General features: G+C 40.9%; 1 protein-coding gene across 1 annotated transcript in view; it reads left to right on the forward strand.

Moving 5' to 3' along the window:
• Positions 1 to 5,681: 5,681 nt before the first annotated feature.
• tncb (tenascin Cb) overlaps positions 5,682 to 18,282 on the forward strand; it is a 115,678-nt gene continuing 103,077 nt past the window's right edge. The window contains exon 1 of the mRNA XM_081611259.1: positions 5,682 to 5,696. The gene's annotated coding sequence lies outside the window, so the exon portion shown is untranslated. The remainder of the gene's footprint in view (positions 5,697 to 18,282) is intronic.

An 18,282-nucleotide genomic window follows, 5' to 3' on the forward strand; every position in this document is an offset into this window, starting at 1 on the left:
GTTTCTGTCCTTCCAAACTGCTAAACTAAGAACTCCGAGATGAACCATCCGGTTCTCCTCTGGCATGTGATGACGCACATCAGCAGTATTCATGCAGACATGCTGGAATTGGCCCCAGTCTTCAGTTTCCTACAACCTGGACTGTAAACTTATTTTATAGCCGCTTGTGTAGGTTCTTTGAAGTTTTATACATGAGCAACAACTATTCTCACACTTGGCAACCAACTGTGTGGTATCAACACACACAACCCATTAGGGATTTAATGTGCGGCTCAATACGAGTGAAAACACATCAAAGGTGTTGTATATAATCAGTGCTTGTTTATGGATGTTGAAGAAGTTCAATGTCATTTTCACTTTCTTAAAAAAAGTGAACCCTGGTTATCTGCAAAGCGCTTTAAACGGGTTAAAAACAAACACTGTCTCTTTAAGCAATCTAAACTGATGCTCATTTTGTAACTGTGAGTAAACAAATTATTAAAAATGTGCAGAGAGAATAACTGAAGCTGTTCAAACTATCAGCAGAAAAAACACCTGCTGCTGATACACACTTTTCATTTCATAACTTAATTTAATTTCATGACAGATTTATTTCTAAAGACTCTGGACGATTTGTGGCATGCAAACAACAAAATATGTTTAATTTTATATCTGTCAATAAACCTATCATAGACTTATGACTTTGAAAACTAGCACCTGGAGTCCAGCGGCTCCAAATGTTCATGAAATATGATTATTGATGCTGCACTTTGTATAGCTGAGTTCCAGACCAAATGTTTGTTATTTCAGTTCTTTGTTCCAACATGAGATTTGCCATCCACAGTGAGGTCACTTTTACATTGACATGGACTGAGAGGGCTCTGCCTAAGAAATGATCACTTCAAGCTTCACTGACACCTTCAGTTTCCCACATAATCAAGTCCAATTTTTTTGGGGAAAAAACAGTCTTGAGGTTCAACTGAACTGAACACTGAATAGATTTACCTGCTACTGAAATGTTTGGAGGAGTCGTGGTGAAACTTTCAAACTTAGTTCCAACTGTCAAGCCTGGTAGCGTCATGATGCTCTGATAAAATAAAATAAAAAAACGAATACCTTCAGGTTTTTCAATTACGCGTTAAATAAATAATAGACCCAGGTAAGGCAAAAAAAATATTCATACTTCTGTCATAAAGTAATTTTGGATTTTATCAACATGTTTCTTCATACTCAAGTGTGACTGAGCTGCAGTCTTATAGATAATCTGTGGATGGAGCCAAAGATTAGGGCTGATAAGGGTTATGGCAAGGAGGCCTTCCAAAGATGGATGGATAGATGGACAGACTGATGGATGAATGGACGGACGGATGGACGTACGGACGGATGGATGGATGGATGGATGGATGGATGGATGGACGGATGGACGGACGGATGGACGGACGGATGGACGGATGGATGGATGGATGGATGGATGGATGGACGGATGGACGGACGGATGGACGGACGGATGGACGGATGGATGGATGGATGGATGGATGGATGGACGGACGGACGGACGGACGGACGGACGGACGGACGGACGGACGGACGGACGGACGGACGGATGGATGGATGGGGCTATCTTGATTTCTTCCATAAGACTGATATTACGCTGAACGAAGCCAAACTTTCTTCCTGTTCACTCATCATGTTTATTCTTCTGGCATTACAAACATGGACAGATAATCACCACATCCTTATAATACACATAACTTTATATTTCTGAACTTATGCCCAACTTGAAAAATGAGCCATGAAATGAGTCATGAGTTTTGATCCACAGTGAAACTGAATACACCCTGCCTGTCCTCTGTCATATCTCCCGCAGAAATATTCTGTTACACTTTTTAATCTTGAAGTTGTAACATAAATATTTGTTTGGTGCCAAACAGCAGGAGTCATCCATGTAGTGAAGTAAAGAGCTGTAAGGTATCAGATATACTTAGTTTGACAGGTGGTCCTGCTCACCACCTGCTCTTATGTTAAACAGCCTTGATATGGAGAGTCATTCAAAATGTGGTTTTAGCTTCACTCAGATGATGGGAAGCAGATTTTTATTGTTTTTAATCTGATTTTAAACTTGTCTGGTAGGAGTTTTTTTCTCTTTATATTTTAACATTATTTGCCAACCTAATAAAATGCAATCCCTCCCAGCTCCCTGGTCCAGTTCCTTGGTTCAGCTCCTTGGTTTAGTTCTTTGGTTCAGTTCCTTTGTTCAGCTCCCTGGTCCAGTTCCTTGGTTCAGCTCCTTGGTTTAGTTCTTTGGTTCAGTTCCTTTGTTCAGCTCAATGTTCAGCTCAGTGGTTCAGTTCATTGGTTCAGTTTATTGGTTCAGTCTCTTCAAACATAGAAATCTGCAAAATACACACAAGGCAGCCCTGCAAAAAAATTTCGTCAATGCAAATACTTCCAATAAAAATAATAAATCAAATAAAATCCTTTAATAAAAAATCTCCTTTCCTGAAAGACATTGAATGCTCAGTGAGCCATGTGGACTGTTACACCATGTCATATGCAACATGGCAGTTTATTTTCCAATTTGTCCCCTGCTATGGATTTATAGTGCATGTGTATGATGTGAAATGTGACCTTGCCTGAAAGGTGAAGAACAGCGCAGGTGTGTGGCGTGATGGACGGGATCCCGTTTCCAGAACGCCTACAGATTAGCGGGGCTTGTCCTCAGCCACATCTCTGTTGGGATGAATGAGGCAGTTTGATCATTTGTCACATCAAAGAGGGAAAAACCCCAAGAGGAACTACAGAGCACAAGAACAAAAACAAGAACATTTCAAACATGATGAGTGGAAAGGATTTACCTTCTTACAATGTTTTTTCAGTTTTTTCCTTGTTTTTTTAACCACAATTATGCGACGTCAAACTAGTTTTAATATCACATCAGAATAACCTTATGCTTTTAATGGTTATTCAAGGAAATAGAATATCTAGTCCAACCAGTCTCTATGTGAAAAGGTTTACCCCTTCACTTGATAACTTGGTGTTCTACACTTTTGTTTGCAGTAACTGGCAATGTCTCCCTTCTGTCACTATGGAGTAATCTAGGTCCACTGTTCATAGCGAAGTTGTTTATTTCAGCCACATTAGAGGTTTTCCATCATGAATAGCTTGACTATGATTAAACTCCAGCTTCTCAATCAGATTTAAGTCCAGACTTTGACTAGGAAACTCTGAAATCTTTATTTTATTTTTCTGATCCTATCAGAGGTGGACCTATTGGTGTGCTTTTGATTACTGACCTGCTGCATCACTTTTTCTCAGTGTAAAACACAACCCAACTAACTCCCAACTCTGAGAGGTCAACACTTAACAATCTCTCCATCCAAAGAGTACCGAGATTCCGAAACCTGCCAAGTTTTACCCTGATCGAGATCTGGAAGGAATCTATTTAATTGGTTTATTGAAGAATACAAGTTTATTAGCAGTCAGAGTAAATAAGCATTGAACTAGGATCACAGATCACGCAAATTAGAAGATGTTTTCCAACTATTTTGCTTACTTGCTCTTGACTCTGAGCCGGGTTTTCCTTTGTGACTCATACAGAGGCACAGCGATGCTGTTTTGCTAACTTTGGGCTTAAGCAACCTGTGAAAACCTATATGTCTATAAACCATGCACCAAGACTATTTTACCACCATTAAAATGACTTCAGAATTGAGGGTGTACAACTTATCTTAAAATGTTATGTGCTGCTTTAATTAGTAACACTTTACAAGAGTCAGTAAAGCTTAATTCAAGAATTCAAAATATTCAAATAATAACAATAAATGAATTAAACGTAACCTGCCTTTTCATAACACTGAAACTGAATTTAGGTGGAGGTTTTGGGAAATGGAACAGCTTTCATACCTCAGTCAGGTTGGATCTCCTGTCATCAAATATCCCTATAAAATAAATTTAAGTTTGTGGGGTAGCACTTTATTTGAAGTGGTGTGTATAACACTGACATGACACTGTCTTAAACACAACACCTGTTATGAACATGAAGGAGTCTTCATGAGTGTTTATGACTGTCATCATGAAGTGTTATTTGGTAAATAATTACACTTTTAATGCAAAGTTGTACTAAAACTTGCATTAATTGTCCATTAAGTGTCAACTATGCATTGTAAGTGTCATTATTTCCAAAATGACACTTCATGACAACAGTCATAACCATAACCAGACTTCTTCATGTTCATGACAGTATTATGTCAGTCTAATGCACACTAATTCAAATAAAGTGTTACAGTTTGTGGTTGTAGCTTGACAGAAAATCTTAAAAGTTTATGTAGTATGAATACTTTAACACAGTAGAATACTTGATTTCATTTCACATCACATCACGATCATGAATCTCCTCAAATGGTCGGTTAGTATTGATAACTATTAGTGAACTTAAAATACTAAAACTTTCTTTGCATTTGATGAGGACTTTTAAAAAATGTAAAAATATTTTTTTATATTAGAGTAATTTGGGACTACACAAAAAAAACTGACTTTATTAAACTGACAATATAATATTTAAGTTCACGTCGGTTGTAGTTCTGTTTCTACACAAATAGCAATAGCGGGCCTCGCCACGTACGTTTTAGCAAGTCACTGTGTAAACAACTGCAAAGGGAAGAATAATATAGAAAATATATATTTTTAGATGTTCTATACACTATTAAAGTAATTAAAAGGATTAAAGTTGTATAAATAGGAATTAATGGAATTAAAATTAAATTATAAGATAATTTATAGATTTAATTTATGCCAGGAGATGAACTTAATGACACTCATTTCTTCCATGAAAGACTTGGAGCTGCAGTGGAAGTCTTTGGCTGCCCGGTATGCAGATGTAATCACAGAGGAATAAGCACATGTCGCTCCTCAGAAGCATTCAGGACATCTGTCATTCAGATGAGGATGAATGTAGGTCACTGTTCCTTGTGTCTTTGCCGAGTGGCGTCTGATTAAAACGACATTTTAAGGTCTCAGAACTCGGCTCACCCGTCCCTGCCAAGTTACACAACATTTGACTTTTTTACGCTCATGAGGACTGCGTAATTCTGAGTCTGCCGTCAGAGAAATCCCCTGCTCCACGGTCGCTAATCTCCCTCTTCAAACAGGCAAGATTGGACAACCGCACTGTCAGTCATATGGACTGTTGATCCAGACCCACCATGAAACATCCCCAAACAGATGGCCAGTCAGCACTACACGTGTGCACCCCCCACCCTTCCTGAGTAAAACACTGTAAGCTCCTTAGAATTTTATTCCATGCTTACCACTAATTTAGGTTTTTTTTTAGCAAAGCAATCACAGACTTACTTTTGCGTAACTGACAAAACCTTTGCTGCTAACTTTTTTTAATCACAACTCTTTGAATGCTACCCTAAATTCCTTTTACATAATGGGGGACACAACACATAAAAGATGTGCGAAAATGTCCTAATGAGTCCACAAATCCGTAGCAGTGCTTAAGACAATAGCATGCCAGGGGGCTGAGGGATGTGTGTGTTTTGGGGCAGGGTGGCGACCCCCCGATACCCAGGCCCGGCAGGCAGCGGAGGAGGAGGCTGAGCCAGAACCAGAGCAGGTGTCTCTGCTGACATCTGCTTCAGTTCATAGGGAAAACACAAGCACCCTGCAGCTCCAGCACCAACAGCACCGCTCAAGTGCTCCGGCGACGCACCAAGGTAGACCTTTATCACTTTATTCCTCTGGCTTTAGAACCTCACTGACTCCTCACGGTTTTAGGTGTTTGCTATCACTCTTTTGTGGCGTCTTCATTTTCATCCTCTGTCATCATCCGTCACCTCTGGTTTCCTGCTGTGCTGATGTATGTGCCTTCCTTTTATCGCAAACTCTTGCTTTTGACTCCTTTCTATCTCTTTAATGTTTTTGTGTAGCAGCTTACTCTATGAAGGGAAAATAGGTTGTATTCATCACAGAGTATTAGGAGGATTTGACCCAGATCGCTTACACACATTAAAGAAAGAAACGGTTCCATATGCGGTCTCATGCAGTATTGATGCTGTCGTGTTTACTCATCAACCCACTTTCCTCCTGAATCTAATCAAGCTGACATGCCGGCCCCACGAGGTTCCTAATTCAGACGTGTTATTGATTTAAGTATTAATTCCACTATCGTGAGTGTGTTTTCAACAACTCTGTAGCAGGAACATAAGTTTCTGCAGACTGCCTTTGGTTCTCTTTGACCAGTAGATGTTTTCTTTCCGTCTTCTTGCTTGCTCTCCCATCTAACAAGTGGACAATAGAACGCCGTACCTTCTGCCTGCAGTAGTATTGGCTATTGATCTGTCAGTGCTTTCCTCAAACAGCAGATCATGAAAAGACAACCACATGATGGAACGTTTGGAGGAAGAAGATCTCTTGGGGGGGATTTATGCTAAACATAAGCTGGTGGGGTCTGACAGGAGTGCTTGATCAAAATTCTAAGCATGCTCTGGAGTGATGGAGAATCCCTCTCCATATGTGTCCTGTAAATAAAAGAAGACTCACCTCTGTAATCTGACCTGCAGCACGTTTCATCTCTGTCACCTCAAATACATTTAAAGATCCGGGCTGTTTTAATGAGTCTGGATGGAAACTGTATTGATTGGGACCAGTTTGTGTTTATCTTTTTCCCAGTGGTTTGCTCTTCTGCCCTGGTGTTCATGATTGGATCCGGCTCACGACGCTCGGCTTGTCTGTCCAAGGAAGTGCAGTTGCTTATCTCCCAGCATCCAATAAGCAAAAAAAAATTAATAATAAATGTCAATAGGTGAAATTGATTCTGTTTTATGGATGGATTTGTGTGTCGAGTTCTGCAGGATTGAGAGTAGATCAGCAGGGTGTTCTCAGAGGGAACCAGGAGTAACTGGCATGGGTCTGATTGGTCTGATGGGTCTGTGGTTTGTTTTCACAGCTTCTCTGATTTCCTGAACGATTAAAGTGAGACACATGTCTTCACATCCCTTGAGACAGGCGTGTCATTCAAAGACTCTACATACATGGTATGTGCTCATGCCAAGGCCGGGCCAGGCCTTTCTGTGGCCCTGAGTAGATTTTCATTTACCAACATGCCAACACCAGATGCTTTATCATTCCTAAGCTGTGTGTAACATACCAGAGACCACTCAGATGTGAGATCATTGCAGGTAGTTGTGCCTTCTCAAGACATACAGGCCAGAAGAGCAGTAAGATGTGAAGCTACAAGGCATTGAAGTAAAGAGCTGCTGTTGTACTGTGGGGTGCAGGATGGATGTTTGCTGTGTATTAATTATCACACCAGCCATATATGATTTATCTTTAACTTCCTCATTAGAATGTTTCACTTCATACTGGTCAGACTCCTTGAAATGTCTTTCTTTTATTTCACTCTGTAGTTTCTGATTAGTGTGTTGGAGAATAAAACTCTTGACACAAACCTTCCTCTACACCTTGTCCATCTCATCTCCAAAAATGAAACTAATTTCCAGCACAGTGCTACATTATGCTTTAAGAAAAACAATTCAGTTTTTTTAATCTCAACTCCTTTTGAGAACATAAATCCCATTTTCCTTCCAACCTTTCTTTCCCCCCCAACTGCTCCTAATCCTTTCCAGGGTTTGTGTGGGGGTGGGTGGGTGGGATCCTGGTCAAGTGGGAAGTGGAGTGCACGCTAAAGTAGCTGCCAGTCCATCATAGTCATGTGTGCGTACACTCTCAGTCAGTTTACATTCACCAATTAAACTAAACGTTTTTAGGCTGTAGGAGGAAACTGAAGCACCTGACGCCCCCCATACACTGAAAAAACATACAGTCACTCAGAGACGGCCCAGTAGATGTGATACGGGAGGATTTGTTCTCGAAGGAAGTGTTTCCAGTTACTAAACACACAGAGCCAGCTTGAACAAGCTGGTCTTTGTGACTGCAGGGGTCCACAGTAATCCAGGGTGGGCTCTGTAGCTCATCTGTTTCCATGTCGTCTTTCTGCGATGCCTTTATCTGATGGGTCAAATCCACGGTAAGTTTATGAACTCATTTAGTTCCTGCTCATTCTGGAGCGGTTCTCCTCATAAAATGCTTTGAAAAAATAATAAAAAATTCTCCTTTATGCTTTTTCACATTTTGTCACTTTACAGCCAGAAACTACAATATGATTTTATGTGACACAAAGCAGTGCATGATAGTGAAGTCAATGGGAAATGAAACGACGCATAAAAATTTAGTGTCAAAAGTGCCTCTATTACTCTGACACCCAAAGTAAAAGTGATAAATAAAATCGAGTGGAATTAGTTCTGAACTGAACAGTAACCTAATTAATGTCTTTGGGTTGTTATTTAGATTCGGGGGTGATTTCCCCCCATGAATCTTATTACAAGACAATCCTGGATGAAGATCTGGTGGATTCTAGAAAAGACTGAGGGCTGAGATGGAGGTTCACATTCCAGCTGATCAACAACCCAAACACCCAACTAGATCTTCAATGGAACAGATTAGATATATTATTCAGCATATTATTGTGTTAGAATGGTCTAGTCAAAGTTCTGTCCTAAATCCTACCGATAACACTGGGTTATAAACAAATATGTTTTGGAAGTTGTTTGTGCTTTTTCAACTGAATTAGAACTATTTTCCACCACTGACTCCAAAAATGACATCCATTTGTCTCAATCAGGTCAGGTTTTTATTCTAATTTGATTTAGAGAAATCTGATCTTCTGACTAAATTAACGACATTTTTGTGACATCATCAGTTCATTTCCGTTAATATTTCTCATCCAAAAAAGGTTTTAGGAGGGAAAATTATAATTGTTTTAACAGTGTGTATTAATTATTTGTTACAAACTTGGATTTCTGTAAATTGAATAATAAATCCTGATAAAAGTACATGTGAATTGAACATTACTTCTTCATTGTGTAAAATTCTCCGTCTCTTTCCAGTCCTGATGGAGTCTCTCCTCCTGCTCATCATTCATTGATCCAGATTCTCAGGAAACCGATCCAGTCATGCATTTTGATGCTCCTGTTGCTCCATAGTTCAGAAAGTTGACCTGATGGAGCAAAACCAATGAGATTTTTTGATTCAGCTCATCAAATTGACCCTAAGACAATTGGGAAACCCCAGACAGTTGTTTGGTTTTTGACCAGTTTGATCGGTGTAAAGATTCAAAAATTGATGCTCACTGGCTTCATCTGTTATTTCACCAAATGTCAGTTTGGTGCTCGATCTATAATCTTTTATCACATGAATCCAGGAGAACCTTTGAGATTTATATTGGCATATTTTATATGCAAATTCACAATTGTTCACCATGTGTTGGTCTACATTACAACATAAAACCATATTGAAAAATCTTGAAGTTTCTGGTTGTAAAGTGAGAAAATGTGAAACAGTTCAATGGGGGACAAATAATTCTTCCTTAAAAAAAAGGAACCTTCGTTTGCAGATACTGGGGTCCCTCCTGCCCAGAGTCACTGCTGATCTGGCATCAGCCTGTCTGGGAACAGGATTATGGCTGACTGTGGAGGTGAGGTAGATCCTCAGGCACCGACTGAGCCACACATGCAAACAAGCGCATTATCAACAACTCATTTAGTTAATATAGCTGAACACATGCCCTCCCTCTATCAATCTGCCTGTTTAATCTTCACAATTCCGAATCAAAATATGATCTCACAAGCATATGGAACGTTCAGAGTTATTTAGAAACCAAACAGGGATGATTTATTCATGCTCCTAAACCAGCTGTGTGAAGCTTTTGTTCTTGGACTTCTTTCTTGTTTTCCTATCATATTTGATCTATTTGTGGCGGTGGTTCTATGTGGAGCTAATGCATGTTGAATTGGCTTCAAATCATTATCGTTTTGCTGTGACAGAAAGTACAGATTAGCATTTAACCTGCTTATCTGGAATGCAGCTAAGCTAACTGAGATCTGGCGTAATTAGATTGGATACCAGTCGTGTATTCTCCTTATCCCATTCAAGACTGGATTTCACAGTCTTTGTTAATTGAGTTTCCACAGCAAAACGAAGCGCATCTTTAAAGCTTGTTGGTAGCTAATTAACTACAATAAAATCAATGGACTGCGGAGAAGCTGTGTGTGTGTAAACATTATTTAGTGTTAGCTTTATTGTATTCTTTTTGATGCAGCTACATTGAATTTCCAGAAATGGTTCTTGAATTTATATGCGAAATTTTCTTGTCATGAAACCTGAACCTGAATCTACACAGCCAGCATGAAACACAGTAGTAATTCACTCACTCAGTTCAGTTTCCTCTCCATGGTCTGTTCATGCAGTTGGCAGACGATTCCGTAGCATCCGCGGTAGAACAGCCAGACTCAGAAATAGTTGTCTCCCATAAGCCATCAGATTGCTCAACAACCCCATCACTGAGGCTGTCTGAGACTGCTTGAAAATGCTAAGTTATATAGCAATTGATTATTATTTGTATATTTATGCAATTATAGGCACACTTGTGTTTTTGTGTGTACTCCGGTGGTCAAGTGATGACATTCCATTGCCAATTTCACTTACGTGTCTTTGTGCTCCAGCAGTAAAATAAGTCTACGTCTAAATCTCAGATATTTGTATTAGTGAAAAACAAATAAAGAGAAAGTAGTTGTACTTTAAAAGTGTTTTGAAGACAGCTTCCCACAAAGTGCTCAGCTGTCCAGAACTCCATGATTTAACAACCAAGCCCCGCTGCCATGGTGACAGAAGCGGAAGAGCAGTTCATCTGAAGATCCAGATTCCAGAGTTCACGACACCAAGTAGGGGTTCGGCTGCTAGCGTGGGACAGTCAGCAGTCGTATATGGATTAAACAGAAACATTCCACAGTCACCAAATGTTCTCTGGATTTCAAAGCACAGAAACATGAAAAAGCTGCACTCAGAACCAAAAGTACGTTGTGGAAATACAATAAAAGCATGTGTTTGGAATAAATTCCCCTGGTGATTATGGTGAGAACAGAGACATTGGGTCATTATGCCCTCTGCTGTGGTGTGATGGGCCACAGCTGTGGTAGCTGGCCTGTCAGGCCTGAGGAAGCGGAGACCTGGCTGATCTCTGGAGGGCCTGGACAGGCAGGACACGGACAGATCTGCTCTGGTTAGACACTCCAGATTCAGATGAAGTACCAGGATGATATTCAGGAGAGGCAAGATGTTTGGATGCAGGATGTCGCTGAAACAGTGAACCTGAAGTGCACTGTGTTGCCGGGGTAACACTAATGGATGGCAATGTAATCATATGTCTGCAGAGAGGAACAAAAATCTATAGATGACTGAAAACTACAATTATTAATTTGATTAGCCCTGATCAAAACATATAAACTAAACTTAGAGCTATGACTTTAATACGTCAATTTAGATGAATTAAATATATACATTTTAATGTAATAATTGTTTTGCTATACAGTAACTGCTCTCACACAGTGTGACATCACCTCTGTCAGAAATAGACCTCCATGTAATTTCTAGAACTTGTTTGTTCATATGACTGTGTGCAATGCCAAATAGATCTGAATCAAATCTAAAGATCTAAAACAACATTACATTTCTAAAAGCAGATGCTTTATAGAAGCAGAGGGTGGTCAGTCTGAACTCTGACCTCTGGAGGATCAGTTACCCCACTTTCTAATCTGTCAGTGTTAGAGCACTGACATGCTGTTCTGAACCACATGGTGAAGTGTTGACCCCTTGGCACGGCCCCTGGATCACACTCATGTCTCTGCTCTGGCACATCAGGGTGCGTGCTTATGAACAATTGCTTTATTTTAGGTCATTGCAAAAGAACAAACTAAACAGCAGAGGTTCAAGTCAAATCATTCTCCCAATCTCTGAGCAGATATAAACGAGGGGAGAGATGAAGGGAGGAGGTTAAATGAGGGGTGAAGTACTGAGAGCAGCTGGTTAGAAACCTGCATGCAGCACATCCATCAGAAGCATAAAAATACACACCCTTCTACAAGAGAAGCGATTGATTTTCCTTTTGAGGGTGTCTGGAGTTTAACATGTATGATGAGCTGCTGGTTGATTTCTAGCAGTGAGCTGAGATCCACGCTCCTTATTCAGGATTATCTGCCTCTAACGAGAGGCAGAGGAAGCCCCAGCTTCTCTTCAGGAATGCTTCATTTCACTACTGAATCCCCCCGACGTCGCCTCGTCCTGCTGTCATCCCAAACCCTGGGAGGAAACAGAGTTGGGATTAAAGGTCACAAAATGAGATAATCAGCTCAGGTAGTTGATATAACATATAACCAAACAGAGAAGAATAACTTTCATTGTAATTACGTATCATATTCAAAATTGCAAAGGTGTTAAATCCTTGTTTTTCAGTTAGTTTGTACTAATCTGATTCCAGACATTGACTTGGTTTTCCTTTTTAGCCACTCTGCAGCAATCTGTGTCGTCATGCTTTGCACTGTCCCATTTTTATATGCACAGCCAGCAAAATTGTACTTTATGCCACACAGATTATTTTATTGATCTGACTAATGGGTTTTACACTCCAAGCATCTTACAATGAAGTTCGCAGTGAGAGAGAAAGAGTGCTACAGCTCCCTGGCTGTCTCATATTACCTACTCTTATACACACAGACAGATGAAAGACTGATGATTACATCTGACACGGTTTAAAGCTAAGTGCTAAGTTTATGAAGCTGGAAAACAATTTTCTTGCATGAGTTTTGTCCACGTTGATCTAGACCTGCACTGAAATGATACGCAGCAGAGATGCTAATCTCAGTACAAAGTTTGTCACATGAGCTAAGTAAGAGTGGCACATATGTGTTGAGTCAGATATATATTTGGAAGAAAATGAAAAGAGTCATACAGGGTTCCGGTAGCACCATGTTAGATCAATATAGTTCAGCTGTCCTGTAGAGATTCCAGCTGCAAAAACACTATTTATTTAACATTTAGGGAAGATTTCAATGTCCAGAACACCATTAGTTAGAAAGTAAAGCGGCACTCAGTTCAGTCCACTTTAATCAAACTGCAGTGCGTTTGACTAGAACGTCCAGTTTGTTTGGAGAGGTGTGAATGCATCATTGAACCCTACAAACCCAGGTCTTGGTTCAGTTGAAGTGAACTCTGGTGCGGTTCGAATGCCAAGCAGAGAACCAGAAAACGCTCCAAAGGAAAGAAGTAGATCTGCACAGGGCATTCTGGGCAAAACAAATGCACAAGTTTAGCCCTGGCAGGAGAAATGACTCGTGGCCTGTTATCAAAGACAAAAGAGAAAATTGTCCAACCGCAAAAATCCAACACTAAACACTGAGCACTCCTTCACTAAATGGAAACATTTAGTGAAGGAGTGCTCAGTGTCTTCTTCAGAGGATTTTTGCTACTTCCTTCCTTAAAGTCTTGGTGCAGCGCCCCCACAGGTGATATTTGGTTTGTTTGAGGCAGCGCAATGTGAAAGTGATCTGCACTGCCTGAAAATGTAAAAAAAGGTGTTGCAGTTTCTTTACCTCCCCAATCAAACCAAGTCTGCTGGACCTTCAGGTGGGAAAAAACACCATAAAAATAATACTGAGGAAATTGAAATGTTGTCTGTTATTTTTCCACACTTTGACTTAAGTTTTCAAGAACTGGCCGTATGCTCGTTCACCAAGACCCAGCAAGGTTTTTAAAAGTTAGGCTTTAAAAAGCACAAATGTTTCACATCAGATTGTTCCTGTAGTTCAGACTCATGCCAGAGACTGTGGCACTTGTGCTCTGGAAAATGAGACTCTTGGTTGAAAGAGAATGAAACTGACTGACTGCAAGATATTCATTACACTGCCCTTACACTTGTTACTGCAACCATTCTGAAAGTTTAATGGCTCTGCAGGTCCTCGGGTTTTATGCTGGAGTCTCTCTTTTCTTAACCACAAGCCGTGGTGTGTAAGATGACCGCTGATATTTTTGCATCTAGACTCAAGAGGGACCATGCTGCAGACAATTCAGCACCTTTTGTCACCGCTGTAATCTGCCACTGACTCAGTGTTCAGGCTCTGCATGATGTTTGTCTAAAAGACTTATTTCAAGAGAAAAAGATACTTTTAGATGGCTGCACTAACAATCACTAATGACACTGGTTTGGTTTTCAGCTTGTGATTTTAGATGAGATGGACAGAGATGATCCTGAGTTACATCACTGTGCAGCGAACCTCAGATGGGAAGCAGGACGCTAGAGTACTAAATTAATGGCTGTAAAATGGTGAAAGATTTATTTGCTGTAGCGAGTGAGCCTCTGGACAAAAACATAGAAGTTAAATGTGACTCATTTTTTCCTTCAGAATTTCCCTGATTCTGTCATTCTGAGATTAAATAATATACTGTATATAAAAAATATCTAATAGATTTTGCTGTATATTGATGACTGCAATATATGCTGCAGATGTTCCTACTGCACGTACATGATGTATACTTCCTGTTGCACCACATCGCAAAGATGCTGTAAAGGACTGAGATCTGGTGACTGCGGAGCCACTGCAGTCCAACCAACACATGGTCGTGTTTAAAAAATCATTTTGCTGTTTGACGAGCTGCTTCATCCTGCTGGACACGGCCTTTCAAAGATGGCACCACTGTGGTTGTAAAGGGAAGTATTCGTGTACAACAATACTCAGGTTGTGCTGCTCAGACAATGCTCAGTCTGTGCTAATGGCTGGCAAGAAAATACCAAAACCTTTACACAGCAAGGTTGAGCAGTCGATGCTGAGCAGGATATGTTCAAGTTTTAATGTTGCTTATGTTAAATCCAGCAGTTAGAAATACCCAGAAAAGCCTCCTTGGACCAACAACCATTCCAGAAATTACCTTTTTTTTGTTGTATAAAAACTGCATAAACAGTACATACATACTGTACATACATACACACACACACACACACTATATAGTACACTGTTTGTTTTAACTAGAAGCAATATTTGTTACATTCTAAACTTTCAGCAGGACTTTTTATCTTATATGTTCCACAGTTTTATATTAAAACCATAATACCTTGGCATAAATGAGAAATATCCTCCTGAACATGGTTGCTCTCTCATAAAGAGAGATATTGTTCTTTAAGGAGTGCCTTGATCTTGTCAGGACCTTGAACTTTCTCTATCTCCTCTGCGTCGACTGTAAAAATTTTTCATTTTTAGATTGGCTAAGTAGGGAAACCTAAACCTGGCTTATCTTTGCAGCTGCATGTATTCAGAGAGACAGTGTCTATAAAAACTATTCATCCTTTTGGATGTTTGACCAGTTTGATTGCTTTTACAAACAGTCATGATCAACGAACTCTTTCTTTTTAGGTTGAAAAAATAAATAAAAATGTCAAGGTGAAAAGTGGTTTCTACAAACTATTGAAAATCCATCCATCCATCCATCCATCCATCCATCCATCCATCCATCCATCCATCCATCCATCCATCCATCCATCCATCCATCCATCCATCCATCCATCCATCCATCCATCCATCCATCCATCCATCCATCCATCCATCCATCCATCCATCCATCCATCCATCCATCCATCCATCCATCCATCCATCCATCCATCCATCCATCCATCCATCCATCCATCCATTTTCTTACAACCTTGTCCCTCAGTGAGGTCGGGAGGGTTGCTGGTGCCTGTCTCCAACTAACGTTTCGGGCGAGAGGCGGGGTCACCCTGGACAGGTCGCCAGTCTGTCGCAGACTATTGAAAATAAAATACAAATATGTAACATAAAATAAGTGACTGCATAAATATAGTCAGTGTTCACTAAGATCACCTCTGGCCGCAGGGAGTCAAAGTGGACCGGTCTCAGTCAAGCTCATCTGGATGCTGCAGTTTCCTTACATTTCTCCTGCTGAACTGTTCCAGCTCTGTCAGGGTGGTGGGGATCAGCTGTGAACAGGTCTGGGCTTTAACTGGGCCTCTCCAGAACCTGCACCTTGTTGTCTTCAAACCATCTCTATTTATCTTTGTTCATTAGACCAAAGAACTTTCTTCCTCTTGGCCATGGAGTCTCTTTTATGTCTTTTGGTAAACTAGTCCAGCCTTCATCTGAGTTTTTTCAACAGTTTTGCTCATTCCCTCTCTCCCATAAAGCTCTGACTGGTGAAGAACCAACATCTGTTGTCTACCTAGCCTCTTCATCTCTGCCGCTGAAGCTTGTAGCTCCTTCAGGGTTGTCATGGTGACCTGGTCTCCTCTCTCTAGTCTCCTTGTTGAGGGTCTCAGGTTGTGAGGACAGCCTGATCCAGGCAGGTTTACAGATGGACCAGATTCCTTCCATGTCTTGACGATTCATTGAAATGAACTTCAGGGGATGTTTCTGTTCATCAACTGACTTTTATTCAATAACCGTCTGCTGTAATGGTACCCAGGATACTGATAAACCAGTGAATGGACCTCCCAGAACCAGAACCAGAACCAGTTGTCTTTGTACTCCAATCACTGGAGACACTCACTGCACTCAGATGGTCTGCACTACTAGCACCACCTGGCTGGACCTCTGTTGAAGTAGGTTAACAGTTTTAAAGGGGGTGAATATTTATCCAATCACTTATTTGATGTTACATATTTTTATTCGTCATTATTTTGTAAAATAAGTTTCTCCTTTGACATTGAAGACATTTTTGCAAATTGATCATCATGATCAGTTTTGTTGATCATGATAGATTCGTAAAAGCAATAAAAAAGGTAAAACCTAAAAGGGGTGAATACTTTTGACAGTCACTGTATCTGCTTTGTGACTTAAGGGACCACATCCTGTTGTGCTGGATGTGGTCTGAGGCTCTTTGGCTCTGTTTTCTCTTTCTAGACCCTAAAAGAAAGAAAAACATGCTCTCCTCCACTTTGTCGCTGCTGGCCTAAAACAAACAGGTATAGTAGTTTCCTAATGCATGCATAATACTTAACAAGCTCTTCAAGAAAGAGAAGCCATCCTCAAAAAGAGTTGTGTGACACGTAACGGCTGTTGAATCAATGCAGACACTATTGCTCCCCGATGGCTTGGCCCTGGAAGCTGGCCGAAACCCCATCACCCCTCCGCCCCCCGACCCCCCGAATCCCCGAACCCCCGACCCCCAGCCCTCTGGTTCCCTTGGTCTGACATCAAGACTTACTGAGGGGCAGGCTTCAGCTTGCTACAGTCAAGTGCTGCTGGCAACCAATTAATAGCCACAAAATAGGAAAATAGGAGAATAAAAAAGGCACCTTACACCACATTTGTCTCAGGCTCCCGTTTCCATGGGCACAGGCTCTCTGGAGAGGCTGGTGTCACATCGTAGCAGGTAACCACAGCGCAACCTCCTCTGAGCTTAATTACAGCTTTGTAGGGATTGTATTTCACCTGTCACCTGCAAACTTTACAACTTCAATACGGCTGTGATGTGTGATTTCTCTGTTTTGCTGCTCGCTCTGTTAGAGAAAGCGGATTCTGTTCAAGACCTCTATTTTTATACCCCTTCCTCCCCACTTTCTCAGAAATTGCAGCTCCGTGCCACTAGACTATCTGCCAGCAGTGCAACGCCCCTCAGCCCCCACACCCCACCCTCCACCCCACACACACCCCGCCAAGCCTTTTTCATTCAAACAGAACAAACATGGTCATTATTCAGGCTGCCATGTCTCTAGAAAAGATCTTTTAACACTCGTCCAGGCCGCTGGGCTAAATATGGCCCATTAAATATGTTTGCTGTTCATATTTGAGGGTATATCTTTTCAGCAGAATCCATTTAGGGCATTGCTTTCCTTTTGCAAATCAAAAGCACATGCCAGACGGCATGCCAGAAGATAACACTGGGAGCTTAAACTCCAGCAGTGCGGGATCTTGGAAATTTGTTGATTTACCTGAGCAAAACCCCAAATGCTGCTGTAAAGAGCTGCACTTTGCCACCGACGCCCACCAACCAGCAGTATAACACAGTTAGACACTCACAGTCTATGCATCCAGCATAAATGCACTTAAACACGCTCTTGAATAAAATCCGAAGACCCGGACGGAGGAAAAAGATGACAGTTACTGACATTTTGGGCTGTGGGGTTATGACCAGGTGTGAGCAGAGCTTCAAAATTCAAAACCAAAAAACAGGAGGAAGAGACAGAACCGTCAAGAGATGTGTGTAGATCTTTAATCTAATTTATTTCCTGGCAGGTGTTTACACTGTCATAACTCTCTGATGGCAATGCTGCATTGATGCTGAGGTTGGACACCATAAAGGTTCCCTCACGCTCAGACATGCTGTGCATAGTCTGTGAGCTCAGCACTCTATTCGCACGTGTTTGGGGCTTCATTGTCAAGCGTACTGATTGCCTACATTTAC

This window comes from Poecilia reticulata, chromosome 9, assembly GCF_904066995.2.
Source record: "Poecilia reticulata chromosome 9, P_reticulata-male-v2, whole genome shotgun sequence".
Lineage (NCBI taxonomy): Eukaryota > Metazoa > Chordata > Actinopteri > Cyprinodontiformes > Poeciliidae > Poecilia > Poecilia reticulata.